The sequence below is a fragment of the Cajanus cajan genome, chromosome 10 (assembly GCF_000230855.2).
Source record: "Cajanus cajan strain Asha chromosome 10, NIPB_CcT2T_4, whole genome shotgun sequence".
Classification (NCBI taxonomy): Eukaryota; Viridiplantae; Streptophyta; class Magnoliopsida; order Fabales; family Fabaceae; genus Cajanus; species Cajanus cajan.
The window spans coordinates 843,390-860,491 of NC_138526.1; the positions used below are offsets into that span (position 1 = coordinate 843,390).

At 31.3% G+C, this 17,102-nt stretch overlaps 2 long non-coding RNA genes across 2 annotated transcripts; one reads left to right on the top strand and one right to left on the bottom strand.

Moving 5' to 3' along the window:
- Positions 1-1,084: 1,084 nt before the first annotated feature.
- LOC114916401 (uncharacterized) lies at positions 1,085-8,353 on the bottom strand. The gene is made up of 3 exons (XR_014430099.1): positions 8,186-8,353; positions 4,992-5,110; positions 1,085-1,349 (listed from the first exon to the last, which is right to left on the bottom strand). It is a non-coding gene; the product is annotated as an uncharacterized LOC114916401 (long non-coding RNA).
- On the top strand, positions 2,031-2,847 carry LOC145952628 (uncharacterized). The gene is made up of 2 exons (XR_014430100.1): positions 2,031-2,541; positions 2,614-2,847. It is a non-coding gene; the product is annotated as an uncharacterized LOC145952628 (long non-coding RNA).
- Positions 8,354-17,102: the final 8,749 nt, after the last annotated feature.

Here is a 17,102-nt window from a genome sequence, read left to right on the forward strand (position 1 = left end):
AGAATCTAACTTATTTATATGGTTTAATATATTTTAAAATTTAATATTAGTAATAATTTATTTTCTTTTTAAAAAATTATAATAAAGTATCTAAATAGAATATGAATTTATCTTTCAATAAACTTATAAATTTTATTTTATTATATAAATCAAAAAGTTTAATATTTAAAAAGATAAATAAAAGTATATATAATTTTAATATATTATAGTAAATTTAATATTATAATAATAATAATAATGATAATAATAATAATAATAATTATTATTATTATTATTATTATTCATTTTTATTCAAATAGATCAATCTTTTAAGTGTAATATAAGTTTTTTTTTAATAACTTGTAACCTAAGCTTTTAAATTAAATAGATTATAATAAAAAGCTTTAGTTTAATCTATTTTTAAAATATGTGATTACTTTGTATGTTTATTGATCTCTATATATGGATTGAGTAAGTTACATTATTTAAAAAAATATATTTTATTTTTTGTTATAGACTTTTATATTATTTATAATATATTTTTATTTAAATAACAAATTTAATTCTTTCAATAATAACAAATTCATACATAAAAATTAAATTCAATATATAATTTAAATAAAATTAAATATATACGCACTAAATCAATCATTCATCTTTTGTTTGATAATTCAATTATATTTAATTTAGTTTAATATAATTATATTTTACACTATTTATACTATTTATATTATCTATCTATACCTCAACTTTTTAAAGCAAAATTTCTTCTTAACTTTTTTTCTTTTTGTTTTATTCATTTTTGTAATTGTACGGCCCATTTTTTTATTTAATATGTTGAAATTCGGAATATATAATATATGTATGGGCCATAAGCCCAAGCTACTCATGCATGCGCATCCCAGTGACTTAGGATGTTGGCTTATTAAATAAAGTCATTTTTAATTGAAAAAAAATTAAAATAAGTTGTTGTTAAACAATAGAGAGATGCTTTTGCTTCTAAAGAGATTCAGCTTTGAAATTTTGGTGGTTGTGTTTTTTCTAATGTCCTCTTTCTCATTGTATATTACAGAAAAAGTATACTTTGTCATTAAAAATAATTAAATGACATGGTAATAATAGCTTGATTTATAATGTTTAGCATTTAAAATAATAACAGTTAAATATAAAATTCTAACTAATTATATTTCAAATTATACATCTCAAATCTATCTAAGAACTTAAGTGATCTAAGAAATTAAGTGGTTCTTTTGATAAGTGATAATAGCTATCATTTAAAGAGTGTCAAAATATTGCAATTACTCTTCATTAACTCTTCTTCCACTCTTCTTCCACTTCTTATGCAATAATCTTCTTATCATAAGTTAATCCTACACCAAAAGCAACAACTTTAAAAATAGGAGAATAACAACAAATAATCCATGAACCCCATAACTTTTATGACATAAAATTAAAGAAAACACCATAAAAATATTTTCATTGGCAAGCATAAAAAGAGAAAACTAGTAAATGAAAATTTCAATTAAATAAGTAGGAAAACTTGGACAAAGAATGTCAATTATAAAGTGCACAAATTTAAAAATATATATATATATATGAATTTAAAGAAAAATCACTTTAAGTGTGAGTTTTTTTTTAATATTTTTTTTATGTTGGTTATCTATTAACAATAATGCTGAAAGCATAGTATGATTCCTAGGTAGGAGTTGGCCCAATGCCTCGTATTGTTCCTAACAGAGATGAACTCTAGAAGATGAGAACCATACCAAAAAGCCAACAAATAAATAAATAGACTTGGCCACCAACCTTTTGCTCTTTTTTGTCTTCCCCACTCTCATTGGTGGAAGTTTTGAATTTTGGAAGTTGGCAGAAACTTGGCCACCAACCTTCTCGTGTGCTGTTCAGATTTCATCAAAGTTTACAATACATGGCCTATGGCCTAGTAACAACTCCAACCCACAACCACAATTTTGTCCTTCAGCTAAATTTGATGCAAATAAGGTAAAATTTTATTTTTTTAATCAATATTTTTATATAATATTAAAAAATTAATGTATGTTATTTATGTTAGTAGATTACGCAAATTTGAAGACTCAACTTGAAATAAATTGGCTAGCATTAAAGTATGGGAAAAACATTTCCTTCTGGATGTATCAGTGGAACAAACATGGCTCATGCTCTCAGTTGCAGCAAAATGACATGTATACTCCAAGCTGGCATTATTTTCAATTATAAAAAGACTCACCTTGAAATTTATTTCATGTTAAGTTTTTATTTTTATTTCTCTCGTTCTAAACTTTATTTCATTTCTCTTTTTTATAGTTCTAGGTTATCATGAAGTTCATCAGTCTTTTGCTCTTTTTTGTCTTTCCCACTCTCATTGGTGCAAGTTTTGAATTTTGGAAGTTGGCAGAAACTTGGCCACCAACCTTCTGCGGGAACACGAAGAACCCGTGTGCTTTTCAGATTTCATCCAAGTTTACAATACATGGCCTATGGCCCACTAACAACTCCGACCCACAACCACAATTTTGCCATTCGACTAAATTTGATGCAAATAAGGTAAATTTTATTTTTTTAATCAATATTTTTATATAATATTAAAAAATTAATGCATGTTATTTATGTCACTAGATTAGGCAAAATTTGAAGACTCAACTTGAAACAAATTGGCCAGCATTAAAGGATGGGAAAAACATTTCCTTCTGGACTTATTAATGGAAAAAACATGGCTCATGCTCTCAGTTGCAGCAAAATGATTTCCTGAAAATGGCTTTAAGAATCTTTTTTCAACATGATCTTAAAGCTACTCTACAAAAAAACAACATGGTGCCGACTCGTAAATATGCCACAGTGGACATTTCCAAAGCCATATACAATGATACAGGAGCTATGCCAGAAGTTACATGTACTACTACTAGTCACTTAGCTGAGATAAGATTGTGCTTGGACACAAGCAAACCACCCAAATTCATCAATTGCACTACTCATTCGGTGGGATGTAAAAGAATTGTACATTATACTTAATAAAATAATTTATATTAATAAATAAATAAAGATTGAATAATTTTGTTAGTCTTAAGATTTCTCCATACTCATTAGATGGATAGGTCTGAAAAAAGTCGGTGACTTTAAAATAAAAAATAACAGGTTTGGGGAAATGCACATCCTATACCATATAATTAACTCATTGTAAAATACATCTCTAAATAAATAAACAAGTTGAATTTTTAGCACAAGATTAATAAGCGGACATGAGGCATGTTGAACACCCTCTCCATTTGGGTAAATATCAATGAGAAACGAGGCTAGATGAAATTTGTATTAACAATTAAATGGAATACTCTTTCAAAATAATGTTTGAATTATAATATATATATAAATATATTATAAAAATGATTGTATTTATTAAATGAAGAATTAGATAAATAGAAGAGTAAAAATGAAATCTCAATCAATTATATATCATCCTATATTTAAATCAATTATTACAATAACATTGTTTTAAATAATAACATTACATAAAATTATTTCATGATAATAATTTAAAATTATAATAAATATTTTTTAATAGAGACAATATTATATATTAAAAATTTAACATTAGTCAATAATTGTTTCAAATCTCATATATGTTAGTTATCATAAAGGTCAATAAATATATTGAACTTATTATTATATACATTAATTTATAAATTTTCTATAATACTCTTTTTTATTATAAGTTTTTTTTTTAAATTATAAAAAAAATAAAGTTAAACATATTAAACAAATAAACACATGATTATTTTTATTATATTTATTTATTAATCATTATCATATAAATTGTGTTTTAAATCAAATACCTCATGCGTCACATGAGTAACCATACAGTTTTATTAGAATGATAAAAAAGGCTTTATTAATTTTTCTTTATGTTATTTGTGTAATTATCCATCTTGATCGGCACAATATTTAATGAGATCATTATTACTAGTAGCAAAAATAGCCTACTAGAATATGCAATACTGACTTCTCTAATGTTGCGTGCATATGCCTTAAATTACTCCCATTTGTGCAAGTATGTTTGCTCTAACGAAATTCATGAACTCTAGGACATGGGAGGTTCAATAGAAGGGAGAGATCAAGTTACTGCAACCAGGGGGTTTTGGGTCCTAGAACCGAGTATGTGCTTGCTCTTAAGGACTTTCGTGATACCCATGAATTTCTTCTGCTTGATGAAGGTCAGGTTTATGCCATAAAAAATCTTATTTTAAGTAGTCACACATTACCATATATTTTATTTAAAATTGAACTTGACAGACCTCTCAATATGAAAATTGCTTATGTTATTCCTTTGTTTTTCATTAGTGTAAAAGTTTGTTTTTTTGTTTTTCAAAAATAAAGATTCTACAAGTGATTTTGTCTCTAAATTGGAAGAGGATATCTTGACCATTAAATTTTAGTGGGTTATGTTATACATGATACACATAATTTTTCACAAACTCCCTTTAAAGGAATCTTATCCAAATTTATCACATGACTAAAATGTTTAATATATATTCATATTTCAGGAAAATGGCAGCATGTCAGAGAAACCATAGAAAATTGCAGAAGGAAAACTACTCTCCCCAGAAAAATTTGAGAACCACATCTGACAACTCCGATTTAGCTAAGGTTTACCTATTTGACTGAATACTTGCATCTTTTTCTGTCATTCAATAGTTGATGGATTACTATGTCAATGAAAAGTACACACTGAGATACACAGGAGGAATGGTGCCAGATGTCAACCAAATTCTATAATACATAACAGAATAAATCTTTCAAGATGATTCTAATTACAATTGAATTAAAAGTCAATCCGATTGGTAAAATTTAAAGAAAGTAAATCTTCATAATAAAATTGAAAAAACAATATTTATATGATCAAATGGTTTATTAATTTGTCATATACTTGTAACAATGCATAATTGAAAAATCACATTGTATATATACAAGTTAAGATACTAATAACTTGAAGGACTACTTACCTTAAAAGCATTGTTGATAAGTTCGTGAAAGAAGGTTTCTTTGTTTAAATGGAAAGTGTTGTTCATAGGGCTCAGTCTCTCAGCCATGAATTCGAATGTCTCACTTTCACCATCACCCACTGCAATTGCAAATAGAACAAAAACATCAAAATTTTATGTTATATTCTCTAAGGAAAACGGGATTATTTTTCTCATAATTCTTGTATCTCACCAACTTATATTCACGCAAATGGATGAATTCTTAAATGTAATACATTAAATACTAGATACGCAAATGGACCAACTTTTAAATGGAATACATTAAATACTAGATATCGATATTAATTATTTTCTTAATTAATTATTTCAATCAAATCATCTTATTACAAAATATCCTTTTGGATTATAAATTAATGTGTTTAAAAGAAAAAAAAATTCATCATTATTTTCACATATTTAGACTCATCTTTTTCTAAAATTCAAAAAAGAACACCCGTCCATAATCACACAAACAATCCATCGAATAGAGAGTACTAAGTTAAGAACCATTCAAACTATGTTCAAACTAAGTGGACCATGTCCATGAAAAAAAATAATATATTCAAGTTATCTTGTACTTTTTCTAGCCTTTCATCAAATGAATGACATATTCACATATGACACTAAATCATTATGATACTTGATACAAGATCTCATTACAATATACTCAAAAGTATAGTGAGTTTCTTACTCATTTCAATTTTAAGTAAGTCATAATGGAAAGTATACATATAAGAGAAGTGGTTGATTACTGCAATTGCAAATAGAACAAACAAACTATGCTTTTTTGCTTCTTCGGGGGGAAATAGGGTAATTATTTTTCTTAATTAATTGTTTAAATCAAATCATCCTAAATCTGATTCATACTTCTACAAATTCTCTCTATTATCTATAATCTACTAATATCTCATATTGATCTCAGAGAGATAAGAATACTTTGGAAGGTAAGATTTGACAACCATCAAAATAGTTATCAAATAAGTGGGTAAATAAATACATAAAAAAATAGAAACATAATTTAAAGTAAAGATAAATAGATAATAACAAATTTCAGTTAGGATAATCTAATTTAAATTATTCTTCTATCTATAATTTATTTAAAATTTTAATTCTGAATATTTATGAACTTCATTACAAAACAAAAATTTAATTTTTCTTATAATTTCAATTAAGATTTTAAACAAATTTTATTTTTTATATTAAAAAAGATAAATATATATAAATAAATAAAAGAAAAGAAAATATTATTAAAAAGACTTTAATAATCCTAATTTTTATACACATAATATAGGTAATTTTAATTATGTAAATTATAAAATTAATTATAGCATAAATTACTTACTTATATTTTATGCATAAAAGCTGATATATGCAATTCTTAATTTGGAGATTTGGAAAATAAACCTTTCTTCTATCATATATTGTTGAGACAGCTAGCGTGGGGGACCTTTGCAAATCCCCCCACGGTTTGAAAGTATTGCTGACGGTTTGATATATGCATCAAAATAAGAATGACTAGGATTTAAGCTGTTCACCGGATGGAGAAAAAAATTATATCGATAATCTACTACATATATATTTCGTCATATATATATTTTGAGTAAAATTTTAGGTTATTAAAATCTTTTATTAATTTTTAACCTTTTTTAATTTAAAAATAAAATTTGTTTAAATCTTAACTGAAATTATGATTAAATTGGAATATTTATTTTTGTAACTGAAACTTGGTATTATCTATTTATTTTTACTTAAAATTATATTTATATTTTCTATTTATTTATTTGTTGGCTTTTTTGGTAGTTTTGTCTCATGGTTCTCATCTTCTAGAGTTCATCTCTCTTAGGCATTGGGCCAACTCTTGCCTAGGAATCATACTATGCTTTCAGCATTATTGTTAATAGATAACCAACATAAAAAAATATTAAAAAAAAACTCACACTTAAAGTGATTTTTCTTTAAATTCATATTTTTTTTTAAATTTGTACACTTTATAATTGACATTCTTTGTCCAAGTTTTCCTACTTATTTAATTGAAAATTTCATTTACTAGTTTTCTCTTTTTATGCTTTCCAATGAAAAGATTATTATGGTGTTTTCTTTAATTTTATGTCATAAAAATTATGGGATTCATGGATTATTTGTTGTTATTCTCCTATTTTTAAAGTTGTTGCTTTTGGTGTAGGATCAACTTAAGTTTGATAAGAAGATTATTGCATAAAAAGTGGAAGAAGAGTTAATGAAGAGTAATTGCAATATTTTGACACTCTTTAAATGATAGCTATTATCACTTATCAAAAGAACCACTTAATTTCTTAGATCACTTAAGTTCTTAGATAGATTTGAGATGTATAATTTAAAATATAATTAGTTAGAATTTTATATTTAACTGTTATTATTTTAAATGCTAAACATTATAAATCAAGCTATTATTAGCATGTCATTTAATTATTTTTAATAACAAAGCATACTTTTTCTGTAATATACAATGAAAAAGAGTACATTACAAAAAACACAACCACCAAAATTTCAAAGCTGAATCTCTTTAGAAGCAAAAGCATCTCTTTATTGTTTAAAGACAACTTATTTTAATTTTTTCCTCAATTAAAAATGACTTTATTTAATAAGCCAACATCCTAAATTTGACCAAAACCATATTTATGTTGCAGTTCAATTTGCAACGATGTCATTCTAATGCACCTTAAACAAAAGATGTTAAGCGATGTTCAAGGCTTCTACATGCACTAATTTGATTCATTGCAAAAAGAAAAAGTGAATTTTATGTGAGAGCACGTTGGTCGATGGATGAAGTGAACAAAAAATTACCGATGCATATTTAACTTTTTAAGTAATGGAATGAAAAAAGAAATCAAAATTAAGCCTTTTCCAGGTGAATAGAATGGAACATTATTCATAATATTACAACAGGTATTCCATGATAAAATTGAAAGAACCTTTTTTTTTATATAAATCTCAAATCTACTTCTCTAATCTATAAACAAATTTATATATCCTACTCTTATCAAACATACAATATACTTTTTTCTTTAAATGGCAAATAAGAAAAAGATAAATAAATAAATATATATATATATATATATATATATATATATATATATATATATATATATACCCATTATTCGTTTTTTCTTTAAATGAAAAATAAAAAAGATACTTACTATTTGTGCGAAACAGCTGCCGGAACTCGTGCAAGGTGGCTGCCGGAACTCGCGCAGGAGGGCTGCCGGATCTCGCGTAAGGGGCTCCAATCGCAGGACTTTCGCGTAAGGGCTGCGAAACGGCTCCTTTACTTTACTCCAATTACAGGATTTTCGCATTTTAAGTCATTTTAGGGATTTAAGTCACTGGATGCGCATGCATGAGTAGCTTGGGCTTATGGCCCATACATATAGGCTCATTATGTATATATCTCTTCTTTTTCTTTTTAATATATAAGTATACCTCCTTTATATCTTTTTTTAAAAATTATAAAATATTATAGTTTTTTTAAAATTTTCTAATTTTATATCTTTAACTTTCAATTTTTTACTTTCTTCTTCTTTTTAACATAATTTTTTTTCTCTTTTAGTTTTCACATGCTACTAAAATAGGTAGGGTGAAGGAAAGGTAAGGGGATGCATGTAAAAATTAAAAAAAAGAAAGAAGATGTGTGAAAAAAAAATTATTAAATTAAATGTTGTGGATGTAAAATTAAAAAATTAAAAATTAAAAATTAAAAATTAAAAATTAAAAATTAAAAATTAAAAAATTAAAAATATTTTAAAATTTTAATTATTTTTATAAAAAAGGAGGTATATTTTATAAATAAAAAAAAGGAGGAGTATATATCATAAACCTACATATATTATATATTCCGGATTTCAACATATTGAATAAAAAAATGGGCCGTACAAGTACAAAAATGAATAAAACAAAAACAAAAATAGTTAAGAGGAAATTTTGCTTTAAAAAGTTGAGATATAGATAGATATTATAAATAATATAAATAGTTTAAAATATAATTATATTAAATTAAATTAAATATAATTAAATTATCAAACAAAAGATGAATGATTGATTTAGTACGTATATATTTAATTTTATTTAAATTATATATTGAATTTAATTTTTATGTATGAATTTTTTATTACTGAAAGAATTGAATTTGTTATTTAAATAAAAATATATTATAAATAACATAAATAGTCTATAAAAAAAACAAATTTTTTTTTTAAATAATGTAATTTACTCAATCCACATACAGAAATTAATAAACATATAAAGTAATCACATATATTTAAAAATAGGTTAAACTAAAGCTTTTTATTATAATTTATTTAATTTAAAAGCATAGGCTACAAGTTATTAAAAATAACTTATATTACACTTAAAAGATTGATGTATTTGAATAAAAATGAATAATAATAATAATAATTATTATTATTATTATTATTATAATATTAAATTTACTATAATATATTGAAATTATATATATTTTTATTTATCTTTTTTAAATATTAAACTTTTTAATTTATATAATAAAGTGAAATTTATAAGTTTGTTGAAAGATAAATTCATATTCTATTTACATACTTTATTATAATTTTTTAAAAAGAAAATAAATTATTACTAATATTAAATTTTAAAATATATTATATCATATAAATAAGTTAGATTCCATTTTTATAAAACATAGCATATCTATTTTGGTATACTATCAATTGTTGGTTTTTTACTACTTTGCGTATAAGGTATTTTTCAAAAAATAAATTATGCGTATATATTTAAATATATATTTATCTGTGATTGAGCGTACACATTTTGTTGTAAAAATAATTGGATTGATTCGATAGGATCAAACCATTTAAACTGTTCTAGTGTATTAAGAGATCTTTGTAGGTGAATGCATAACGATGCATTAATTGAGGTGTATGCACGTGATATGTTGTTGATTTGTGTGTTCATATGCATTAGATGAGTATATTCTTGTTTGATATGTCTTGGTGTAGCTTTCAAACATATTGGTGTTGTGTTGTTTGGTGAATGTTGTAAACCATGAGGTGTTTTGGTTGGTTTACATGTTGGTGAGTAGTATATATGTTCTTTCTTATACTAGTATGTTTTTGAAATTTAGCTTACCCTTACATGTTTTCATGTGGTTTAGATTGCAATGACCATGATTTTTCAAGGGTACAAGGTAGGGTTAGTTGGAGCAGGCTTCATGGAGATATTATTGGGCCATTTTGGTGGTACATTCTTGTCTTAGACTATTTTTTATGTTTTGCATAGTAGTGTTTGACCAATACTTAGAATCCTATATTACTTTATATTGGACAATTGTATATATATTGTATATATTTAGAAAGTTTTTTTAGTTGCACTTATACTCATATACATGTCATAATATGCATATCCATGTACAATGAGTATAAAATCTTTAACATGTGAGTAATTCTACTACTAGTTGGTGATTTCACGAAGTGTAACGATCATAGCGGGTCATTACAAGTAAAGCATATTTGGTACTTGATAACTCTCAATTTGGTTGTTCTTAAACATTGCATCAAATAGTTCACCCATCATCTAAAAAAAAAAAGTGGTAAATGTGTTTGGTTTAAGGTCTGTTTAGATACAAGATAAAAATATTTTTAAGAATATTTTTCAAAAGAAAAATCTTCAAAAGTGCTTATTATCGTGTATTCAAACATATTCAAAATTAACATAAGTGAAATAAAATTACAATTTGAATTATTCCTATAAAAAAAAAACAACCGTTTGAATTTGTATTATTTGAGCAAACTAGAAAGTGCATTACAAAAATAAAAGTAAATTAAAAGGTGTAAAACGCACTATTAATAAACACTAAACCTCTCGAAGTTAACTAGGTACAAGAATAAAACCACAAATTAAGTGAAAATTTAAAATGTGTGAGATTTATATTATTTTTTAATCTTTTATTTTGTTTTAATTTAATTGTAAAAACGAGTTATTTGTTAATTGCTAATTAAATAGAATGAATGATAAGGATGAAGAATAATTTATTTTAAAGTTATTCTTAGAAAAATTTAATTTAATTTATATATGTATATAAGAATGCATGTATGTATGTTTTAAAAATTGGATCGATCATTAAATTGATTAGGATGTTAACTTGATAGATCAGAAGTTGAATCAATAAATCACTAATTAAATTACATAATCTGCTCTCTTTTAAATAATTTTAATATATATATATATATATATATATATATATATATATATGAGGGGAGTTATAATTATACCCGTGTAACTTTTATTAAGTATTATACTGCTCAATAACTTTATATTAATTGTGAATTTTGTAAATCCAACCGTTAGATTGAAAGTTCATATTTCTTAGATCATATATACAAATTTTTATATTAATCCAAGATGATTTGATATTTCATTTTTATTAAACAAAATTGACATAATATATTCATTTAAAAATACACTAAAACATGAACACTTTGATTACCTTCAAGTTGTTCAATTTTAACAAAATTTAATATACACGTATAAAGTTATATGAACTTTCAATCTAACGATTGGATTTACAAAATTTACATTTAATATAAAATTATTGAGTAGTATAATACTTAGTAAAAGTTACACCGGTGTAATTATAACCCATATATATATATATATATATATATATATATATATATATATATATATATATATATATATATATATATATATATATATATATATATATATATATATATATATATATATATATATACCTTATAAATTTTAATAAAATTCATATTATACCTTAAAAAAGTCCCAAAAAATTGTAGATAATATATACCGAGAGAGTAATTAAATTGTAGATTAGTTAAACCACATAAATTAATATATTATTAAATTTACCATTTTATTTTAAAAATATATTATATAAATTATTTAAGTAAATTTTTAACAACAGCATGTAAGTTAGTGGTTGTACCTATCTAAGGGCACACTCGTAATCTTCTAGGATGAGAAGGGTCGAACGTGGATCTTCTGGGGGACTCTTCAGCAAAAAAGGGGGGAGGTACCTACAAAAGGCACTCCGACGCTCAAGTTAGAATAAGCACAGTTTTCTAGGATAATTAATGAACAGTGACGTACCTCAATATAAATGACCTATTTATACTACTATGAGTGGGTCTTATCAGTAATGGGCCTCTTATAAGCTTACCAAATTAGGTAATACGGCGCTAATCGGCTAATTATGCCTTAATCATGTGCTCATCGCTGTTAACCATGATCTGCATTATAATCCTTGCTTTGCCCTTCGGCATATCACCGAGCCGACAGGGCAAGGCTTGTGTTGATCGTCTCGGCCCTTGGCGGGGCCGATACGTATGTGCCGTACTATCCTACTCGGTCGGCATTCGCCCGAGCCGATATAAGATATACGGAGATGTGTCGTGGTTCCATTCGTCTCGGCCTAGAACCGAGCCGTCCTTGCTATCGGACTACTCTAGCCTTTCGGCTATAGACTGAGCCGGTGGTAGCGTCATGATTAGGTAGCTTAGTTCGCGTGGGTGTCTGACGGTACGGCACGTGTTGGTCCACGTGACCGATAGGGTCCTCCTGGTACACAAGCCCCCCAGCCTTTAGGAGTGAAGCGACAAAAAGGGTAAATGTAATATTGCGGTTGTTATCTTCGAGGGAAGGCCAATGGTTACAATTGTTGGCGGGAAACGAAGGGTTATAACTGTTGTCGGAATACCAAGGGTTATAACTGTTAGGTATTAATGACGCATGCGAGGAGTTGCACATCGTGGACCGTTGGATCACTTAGATCCAACACTGCGTAGAAGGGTGTCTCTTCAGATACTTACGAGGAACGCCTATAAATAGGTGTGTGGGGGGGTCCCCAAAGATACACATTTATCACTTACTCCAAGCCGAGATCATCTAAGAGCATTGGAATATTCAACAGCGATAGGTCAAGTTCAACACTCAGGTACGTAATGGCTAATCTAAACGTTGTTCATGTTGACTCCTCCGGGGACGAAGGGGAATCTAGGTTGAGAGCGACGCCGGACCGAGATGTCGCATCGGCCTCGGCTTCAAATGGGGGAGATCACGCAGAGTCCGTTTATGGGTCCGAACGGTCGCGAAGTGGAAGTGATTCTTCGTCGGCTGTAGCCTCTGATGATCATCTGAGCAGGGGTGGCGGATCGTCAAGGAATTTTGCTCCCATATCGATCCCTGGATATTCGTGGGTGCACGGTGAGGTTGGTAGCGTGTATTCCCGATATACTGATAAGAAGTCTCTTGTTAACTTCGTATCGGCCACGAGATTCTTAAACTTTCCCGAGGATGAAGAGCCCTCTGCCATCTTTTTCCAGCCGTGCCGAGGTGATGGGGTGCCGAATCTGGATTTTGTATATTTGAACCAAAGGTCGTCCAAATACCAATTCTTTTACGTGTACGATTATATGTTCCAGGATTTGAAGATATCCCTCCCTTTTGATAACTATTTCATGGGTATACTTCGGCTTCTGAACGTGGCGCCGAGTCAACTTCATCCAAACACCTAGGCAACAATGCAAGGGTTTAGGCATCTGTGCTTGGCTCTCGGCCTCCAGCCTACTCTGCACCTATTCCTACACTTCTACTCATCTCGGCCTACAAAGAAGGCTAAGTGGTTGTCATTGATTCGGCACAATGATTGCCTACTACAACCCTTCACCACTTCCTATAAGAAATTCAAAGTGGGGTTTATGAAGGTGATGATTCGGCCAGAGACGGGAAATAAATATTTCTTTGATGCCGAAGGGAATTCACTTTTTCCTTTGTACTGGACTCGGAAGCCGAGAAAGTATGACATGGTGTCCAAATCGCGCATGTCCCCGGAGGAGAAATTGAGTTTAAATTTTTTAGAGAAGCTCCCTCGGCCTTTATCGTGTCGTCCTCTAGTCCAATTGTTTGAATCGGCCGACGTAGTCGAGGAGCTAATTGGTATAGTACCTTTCTTACTTGTTTAAATTTATGTGTTATCATTGATTTTGACTAATGATGTGCAGGTATAATGACGGATCATGGAGAGGACGATCTGGACATCCGCACCTTGATCCGAAACCAAGTGGCGGCGACCACTAGGAACAAGACCCCGGCTGCCGTGCGCGGGAATCAACCAACAGCCCAAGGGGGCGGGGCGGGGCCAACAGTCGGGCCGAAGAAGCCGACCTGGCCCCAGCCTGAAAAAAGAAGGCCGGACCCAAGGACTGAGGAAGAGAGTCGTCAGGTTAAGCAGTGCCGAGTGGCCAGTCCTCTTGTTCTAGAAGGCTTGGCTGCGCCAAGCTTTCTGGCTGGCAATGTCAACGCTCAGGATTTCCTGAGTCAAGACCTGACATCCGAGGCATGCCAAGGGATGCTGAGTCGCATGAGCTCCGCTCAAAAGTGGAGCTTCTTCTGTGAGTTCCAAGTGCGCGCCGTGGCCATGGCACAAAGCATCGTCATGCAGCCGAACAGCGAGGCCAATGGACTACGTAGGCAGCTTGCTGAGCAGGAGAAGTCTCTCCAAGAGACACTGGCGGCACTGACAAATGCCCAAACGGTCAACACCAAGTTCCAGGCCGAGTTGGATCGCCGAGGGCGAACTGCCGATGACTTGGCCTTGAAGGTTCAACGTCTCGAACTTGCTTTGAAGAACGAGACCGACAAGGTTGCGGCTCTGGGTAAGGAGCTGGATGCTGAGAAAATCACTTTCGGGGCTTATAAGGAGAAAGCGCGCAACAAGGTCCTGACTTAGCATCAGGTTGGCTTTGCCCAAGCAGCTCGGCAAGCCTGCTACTTTGGTGAATTTCCGCCGGACTTTCACCTTGATATGACGAAAGATTTCTTTCAAGGGAAGCTGGTGGACATGACTTCCATTCCTCCTGGTCAGCAGGCCGACGAGGAAGCTCCAGCTCGACCAAACGAGGCGAACGAGGACGTCACGGTGTAGGAGGAAAAAGCGCCTGAAACAGGTCCTATTCCGGGTGAGGGGAAGTAGTATCTTAAGCTTTTTGTTTTGTAACTCCGGGCTGATAGTGCCCTCTTTTATGTACGTTTCCGGGCCGATAGCGCCCTTTTAATGAATTTGGATTTTCCTTGTCGTTATACATTGATGTAAAATTTTGCTTTTCGTGATAAAAATGCAAGTGATGCAAGCCGCCTCCTTGTCCGAGGGACATCTCGGGAAGGAATACTTGTAAAATTAATTAAAGCCACATCCTTAGCCGAGAGACGTCTCGGGAGGGAAGACTTAAAATAATTAAAGCCACATCCTTAGCCGAGAGACATCTCGGGAGGGAAGACTTGTAAAATAACTAAAGCCACATCCTTGGCCGAGAGACATCTTGGGAGGGAAGACTTGTAAAATAATTAAAGCCACATCCTTAGCCGAGAGACGTCTCGGGAGGGAAGACTTAAAATAATTAAAGCCACATCCTTGGCCGAGAGACATCTCGAGAGGGAAGACTTGTAAATAACTAAAGCCACATCCTTGGCCGAGAGACATCTCGGAAGGGAAGACTTGTAAATAACTAAAGCCACATCCTTGGCCGAGAGACACCTCGGGAGGGAAGACTTGTAAAATAATTAAAGCCACATCCTTGGCCGAGAGACATCTCGGGAGGGAAGACTTGTAAATAATTAAAGCCACATCCTTGGCCGAAAGACATCTCGGGAGGGAAGACTTGTAAATAACTAAAGCCACATCCTTGGCCGAGAGACATCTCGGGAGGGAAGACTTGTAAATAACTAAAGCCACATCCTTGGCCGAGAGACATCTCGGGAGGGAAGACTTGTAAAATAATTAAAGCCACATCCTTGGCCAAGAGACATCTCGGGAGGGAAGACTTGTAAATAATTAAAGCCACATCCTTGGCCGAGAGACATCTCGGGAGGGAAGACTTGTAAAGATTTGCAAACAAATATTTGACAACATGAAGTGTAAAATGTATATTCATTGATAAACTGATGCCTCGTTAAAAACCTTGCTGACCAAAAACCCCTTTTCACGTTCTTATAAGGGGAAAAAAGATCAGTCAAGGAAAAGAGTGCATCGTGATACAATTACATTGTTTAGGCATTATAGAATCTAATTCAACTGTAGTATGTCTTCAGGTGGGTAGAATTCTAGGTTCTTGGGATGACTTTGCCGGACAGTTCTTCCAGTTTGTATGCTCCGTTGTGTAGTGCATGCCGTATCCGGAATGGTCCGTCCCAATTGGCAGAGAGCTTTCCTTCGGAAGGGTTACGCCTCGCCGACCCGGTTGCTCGCCAAACGAGATCACCTTCATGAAATGTCCTCGGCTTTAAATAGGAATTAAAGCGCCTGCTCATGTGTTGTTTGCATGCCTCAGCCACAATCTATGCCTTCTCTCGTACCTCATCCAGGACATCAAGCTCGGATCGGAGCGAGTCAATGTTAGATTCTTCATGGAAGTGCTGTCGTTGAAATGAGGGTTCTCCTACTTCAACCGGAATCATCGCGTCTGCGCCGTATGTCAGGCGAAAGGGTGTTTCTTTGGTTGTTGATTATGGTGTACATCGGTATGCCCAAAGGACTTCCGGTAATTCATCGGCCCATCCCCCTTTCGCCGCACCGAGACGCTTTTTGAGCTCAATGAGTATAACTTTGTTTGCTGCTTCAGCTTGCCCGTTTGACTGGGGATGCTCTACTGATGTGAACCGGTGCCGAATGCTGAGATTTTCAAGGAAAGTGTTGAACTTCTTGTCAGTGAAATGGAGGCCGTTGTCTGAAATGATGGCATACGGCATTCCGAATCGGGTAACCAGATTTTTCCAGACGAACTTCTGGACATTGGTTGCGGAGATGCAGGCGAGCGGTTCGGCTTCTATCCACTTTGTAAAATAATCTACTACAACCAAAAGAAATTTGACTTGCCCTTTTACCATGGGGAAAGGCCCAAGTACGTCGATTCCCCACAAAGAGAATGGCCACGGAGAGCTGATGCTGTGCAACTCGGCTGCCGAGGCGTGAATAAGGTTCCCATGCGTTTGACATTGCACACACTTCTTGACGAACTTGGCGCAATCTTCCTTCAGAGACGGCCATTAATAACTGAC